Genomic DNA, 6,000 nt, shown 5'->3' with positions numbered 1-6,000 from the left:
GAAGGGGGAGAATGGGGAGTAAGAAGAGGAATGGGGGAGTAAGAAGGAGAATGGGGGAGTAAGAAGGGGGAGAATGGGGGAGTAAGAAGGGGGAGAATGGGGGAGTAAGAAGGGGAATGGGGGAGTGAGAAGGGGAATGGGGGAGTGAGAAGGGGAATGGGGGAGTGAGAAGGAGAATGGGGGAGTGAGAAGGAGAATGGGGGAGTGAGAAGGGGAATGGGGGAGTGAGAAGGAGAATGGGGGAGTGAGAAGGGGGATAATGGGGGAGTGAGAAGGGGGAGAATGGGGGAGTGAGAAGGGGGAGAATGGGGGAGTGAGAAGGGGGAGAATGGGGGAGTGAGAAGGGGGAGAATGGGGGAGTGAGAAAGGGGAGAATGGGGGAGTGAGAAAGGGGAGAATGGGGGAGTGAGAAGGGGGAGAATGGGGGAGTGAGAAGGGGAATGGGGGAGTGAGAAGGGGGAGAATGGGGGAGTGAGAAGGGGGAGAATGGGGGAGTGAGAAGGGGGAGAATGGGGGAGTGAGAAGGGGGAGAATGGGGGAGTGAGAAAGGGGAGAATGGGGGAGTGAGAAGGGGGAGAATGGGGGAGTGAGAAGGGGAATGGGGGAGTGAGAAGGGGAATGGGGGAGTGAGAAGGGGAATGGGGGAGTAAGAAGGGGAATGGGGGAGTAAGAAGGGGAATGGGGGAGTAAGAAGGGGGAGAATGGGGGAGTAAGAAGGGGGATAATGGGGGAGTAAGAAGGGGAATGGGGGAGTAAGAAGGAGAATGGGGGAGTAAGAAGGAGAATGGGGGCGTAAGAAGGGGAATGGGGGAGTAAGAAGGAGAATGGGGGAGTGAGAAGGGGGAGAATGGGGGAGTGAGAAGGGGGAGAATGGGGGAGTGAGAAGGGGGGAGAATGGGGGAGTGAGAAGGGGGAGAATGGGGGAGTGAGAAAGGGGAGAATGGGGGAGTGAGAAGGGGGAGAATGGGGGAGTGAGAAAGGGGAGAATGGGGGAGTGAGAAGGGGGAGAATGGGGGAGTGAGAAGGGGAATGGGGGAGTGAGAAGGGGAATGGGGGAGTGAGAAGGGGAATGGGGGAGTAAGAAGGGGAATGGGGGAGTAAGAAGGGGGAGAATGGGGGAGTAAGAAGGGGGATAATGGGGGAGTAAGAAGGGGGATAATGGGGGAGTAAGAAGGGGAATGGGGGAGTAAGAAGGAGAATGGGGGCGTAAGAAGGGGAATGGGGGAGTAAGAAGGAGAATGGGGGAGTGAGAAGGGGGAGAATGGGGGAGTGAGAAGGGGGAGAATGGGGGAGTGAGAAGGGGGAGAATGGGGGAGTGAGAAGGGGGAGAATGGGGGAGTGAGAAAGGGGAGAATGGGGGAGTGAGAAGGGGGAGAATGGGGGAGTGAGAAAGGGGAGAATGGGGGAGTGAGAAGGGGGAGAATGGGGGAGTGAGATGGGGAATGGGGGAGTGAGAAGGGGAATGGGGGAGTGGAGAAGGGGAATGGGGGAGTGAGAAGGGGATTGGGGGAGTGAGAATGGGAATGGGGGAGTAAGAAGGGGAATGGGGGAGTAAGAAGGGGGATAATGGGGGAGTAAGAAGGGGAATGGGGGAGTAAGAAGGAGAATGGGGGAGTAAGAAGGAGAATGGGGGAGTAAGAAGGGGGAGAATGGGGAGTAAGAAGGGGGAGAATGGGGGAGTAAGAAGGGGGAGATTGGGTAAGAAGGGGGAGAATGGGGGAGTAAGAAGGGGGAGAATGGGGAAGTAAGAAGGGGGAGAATGGGGGAGTAAGAAGGGGGAGAATGGGGGAGTAAGGAGGAGAATGGGGGAGTAAGAAGGGGGAGAATGGGGGAGTAAGAAGGGGGAGTAAGAAAGGGGAGAATGGGGGAGTAAGAAGGGGGAGAATGGGGGAGTAAGAAAGGGGAGAATGGCGGAGTAAGAAGGAGAATGGGGGAGTAAGAAGGAGAATGGGGAGTAAGAAGGAGAATGGGGGAGTAAGAAAGGGAATGGGGGAGTAAGAAGGAGAATGGGGGAGTAAGAAGGGGGAGAATGGGGGAGTAAGAAGGGGGAGAATGGGGGAGTTCTTAGGGGGAGAATGGGGGAGTAAGAAAGGGGAGAATGGGGGACTAAGAAGGGGAATGGGGGAGTAAAAAGGGGGAGAATGGGGAGTAAGAAGAGGAATGGGGGAGTAAGAAGGGGAATGGGGAGTAAGAAGGGGAATGGGGGAGTAAGAAGGGGAAAGGGGGAGTGAGAAGGGGAATGGGGAGTGAGAAGGGGAATGGGGAGTGAGAAGGGGAATGGGGGAGTGAGAAGGGGAATGGGGGAGTGAGAAGGGGAATGGGGAGTAAGAAGGGGGAGAATGGGGGAGTAAGAAGGGGGAGAATGGGGGAGTGAGAAGGTGAATGGGGGAGTGAGAAGGTGAATGGGGGAGTGAGAAGGGGAATGGGGGAGTGAGAAGGGGAATGGGGGAGTGAGAAGGGGAATGGGGGAGTGAGAATGGGAATGTGGGGGAGTAAGAAGGGGAGAATGGGGAGTAAGAAGGGGGAGAATGGGGGAGTAAGAAGAGGAATGGGGGAGTGAGAAGGGGAATGGGGGAGTAAGAAGGGGAATGGGGGAGTAAGAAGGGGAATGGGGGAGTAAGAAAGGGAATGGGGAGTAAGAAGGGGGAGAATGGGGAGTAAGAAGGGGGAGAATGGGGGAATAAGAAGGGGAATGGGGAGTAAGAAGGGGAATGGGGAGTAAGAAGGGGAATGGGGGAGTGAGAAGGGGAAAGGGGGAGTGAGAAGGGGAATGGGGAGTGAGAAGGGGAATGGGGAGTGAGAAGGGGAATGGGGAGTAAGAAGGGGGAGAATGGGGGAGTAAGAAGGGGGAGAATGGGGGAGTAAGAAGGGGGAGAATGGGGGAGTGAGAAGGTGAATGGGGGAGTGAGAAGGTGAATGGGGGAGTGAGAAGGGGAATGGGGGAGTGAGAAGGGGAATGGGGGAGTGAGAATGGGAATGGGGGAGTAAGAAGGGGAGAATGGGGAGTAAGAAGGGGGAGAATGGGGGAGTAAGAAGAGGAATGGGGGAGTGAGAAGGGGAATGGGGGAGTAAGAAGGGGAATGGGGGAGTAAGAAGGGGAATGGGGGAGTAAGAAGGGGAATGGGGAGTAAGAAGGGGAGAATGGGGGAGTAAGAAGGAGAATGGGGGAGTAAGAAGGGGAATGGGGAGTAAGAAGGAGAATGAGGGAGTAAGAAGGAGAATGGGGGAGTAAGAAGGGGAATGGGGGAGTAAGAAGGGGGAGAATGGGGGAGTAAAAAGGGGAATGGGGAGTAAGAAGGGGGAGAATGGGGATTAAGAAGGGGGAAAGGGGGATTAAGAAGGGCAGGTGGAGAAGTGACAAGGGTAGTGGGGTGTCACAAACGGCTTTCAGCTAACACATTTATCTCACCAGTTTCATCAAATTTAACGGATAAAATAAACAGCAATCTCTAACATACAGTACGCCCCCGTATATTGGGGGTCCCTCAGGGTCTTGAGTGGAACGTATGAGCTTCCAGGTGTCTGCTGGGCATAAAGCACTCCCTTGGTTAAAATCTATTTTATATTCACACATGCAAGCTTTTTATCCCCCAAATCCTTCTGCCTTGCAAACAGGACAAGCTTTCTGGGTGGGTCCTTCATCTCCTGATTATCCGCCTGCAGCCCGGGAGATATTAGAACTTTTGGGGAGGAAAAGAGCTTTAAAAAGCTGCCTGAGATTTGACATTACTGGGAGAGGACTATAAGGAAGAGATGTTAGAAAACAACAGGTTTGAGAGCTACTTTGGGTCAGCAAATAGTCCCCCTGCCTCCCCCCTCTCTGTGTCTCCTTAAGGAGAGGAGACAGAGGGAGAGAGACAGCAAGGAGAGGAGGGGGAGACAGATGGATGAAGAGGAGGGAATGGAGAGCAGTGTGTACATGAGGCAGAAGGGAGTGCAAAGAGAGGAGAGACAGCGAGGATATGAAGGAGGAGGAAACAGAGAGACAGCAAGGAGGAGACAGCTGAGATGAGTAGGAGAGGAGGGAGTGTGCACAGAGAGGAGCATACACAGTAAAGCAGGGAGTGCAAAGAGGAGCGGGACATGATGGGGGAGAGGGTAAGGTGGGGACGTGGGGAGAAGAGACAGCGCAGCGTTACAGGGAGGGGTAAAAACAGAGTAATGTTTCATTAATAACCTTTAAGATGTGCCGGATCAGCGAATGTTACGCCCAGTACAGCTAGTATTACACATTCGATCTCTGAATGATAAGATTGGATCCGAGATAAAGACCGTGCCAAGCGATTGCAAAAAGCATCAGCCCAGTGTAGCGAGGACTTCCCGGAAATAACGGGGGCTGACCCTTTGACCCTTTGCTGGTAGGATCGGGTAGAACCAGGAAAAGAAGAATATCAGAGACATGGAGGGAAGTCCAATGTAAATTACTACATAGAGGATCCCTCAACGGAACATATATGCACCCAGATTTCTCTGCAAAGAAAAGCTACATGCTTGACATTGAAGTTTGCGATTAGGATAAAGAAAATGGGGGATTTCTAGCAGAATCATATGGTGGCGTCTTAGTGTGCCCGGGGTTTGTCTCTCTTTGTCCAACTCTCTTTTATAATTATCTTCTATATGTGGCACCAGCATATTCTGTCAAGCAGTACAATACGAGAGGCCCCCCATGCTATACACCCTCCTGCTATACACCCTTCTGCTATACACCCTCCTGCTATACACCCTCCTGCTATACACCCTCCTGCTATACACCCTCCTGCTATACACCCTCCTGCTATACACCCTCCTGCTATACACCCTCCTGCTATACACCCCCCTGCTATACACCCCGCCATACTCCCCCCTGCTTCCTGCTATACACCCCCCTGCTATACACCCTCCTGCTATACACCCTCCTGCTATACACCCTAATGCTATACACCCCCCTGCTATACACCCCGCCATACTCCCCCCTGCTTCCTGCTATACACCCCCCTGCTATACACCCTCCTGCTATACACCCTCCTGCTTCCTGCTATACACCCTAATGCTATACACCCTCCTGCTATACACCCTCCTGCTATACACCCTAATGCTATACAACCCTCCTGCTATACAACCCTCCTGCTATACACCCTAATGCTATACACCCTAATGCTATACACTCTCCTGCTATACACCCTCCTGCTATACACCCTCCTGCTATACACCCTAATGCTATACAACCCTCCTTCTATACACCCTCCTGCTATACAACCCTCCTGCTATACAACCCTCCTTCTATACACCCTAATGCTATACACCCTCCTGCTATACACCCTCCTGCTATACACCCTCCTGCTATACAACCCCTGTTACAGTATACACCCTCCTGCTGTACACCCTCCTGCTATCCCCCCCTGCTATCCCCCCCTGCTATACTCCCCTGCTATACTCCCCCCTGCTTCCTGCTATACACCCTCCTGCTATACACCCTCCTGCTATACACCCTCCTGCTATACACCCTCCTGCTATACACTCCCCAGCTATACACCCTCCTGCTATACACCCCCCTGCTACAGTATACACCTTCCTGCTATGCGACCCCCTGCTATTACACCCCCCTGCTATACACCCCCCTGCCATACACCCTCCTGCTATACACCCTCCTGCTATACACCACCCTGCTATACACCCCCCTGCTACAGTATACACCTTCCTGCTATGCGATCCCCCGCTATACACCCCCCTGCTATACACCCCCCTGCTATACACCCCCCTGCTTCATGCTATACACCCTCCTGCTATACATCCTCCTGCTATACACCCTCCTGCTATACACCCTCCTGCTTCCTGCTATACACTCTCCTGCTATACACCCTAATGCTATACACCCTCCTGCTATACTCCCCCCTGCTTCCTGCTATACACCCTAATGCTATACACCCTCCTGCTATACACCCTAATGCTATACAACCCTCCTTCTATACACCCTCCTGCTATACAACCCTCCTTCTATACACCCTAATGCTATACACCCTC

Source organism: Ascaphus truei, chromosome 8, assembly GCF_040206685.1.
Source record: "Ascaphus truei isolate aAscTru1 chromosome 8, aAscTru1.hap1, whole genome shotgun sequence".
Taxonomy (NCBI): domain Eukaryota; kingdom Metazoa; phylum Chordata; class Amphibia; order Anura; family Ascaphidae; genus Ascaphus; species Ascaphus truei.
This window is presented reverse-complemented; position numbering follows the sequence as displayed.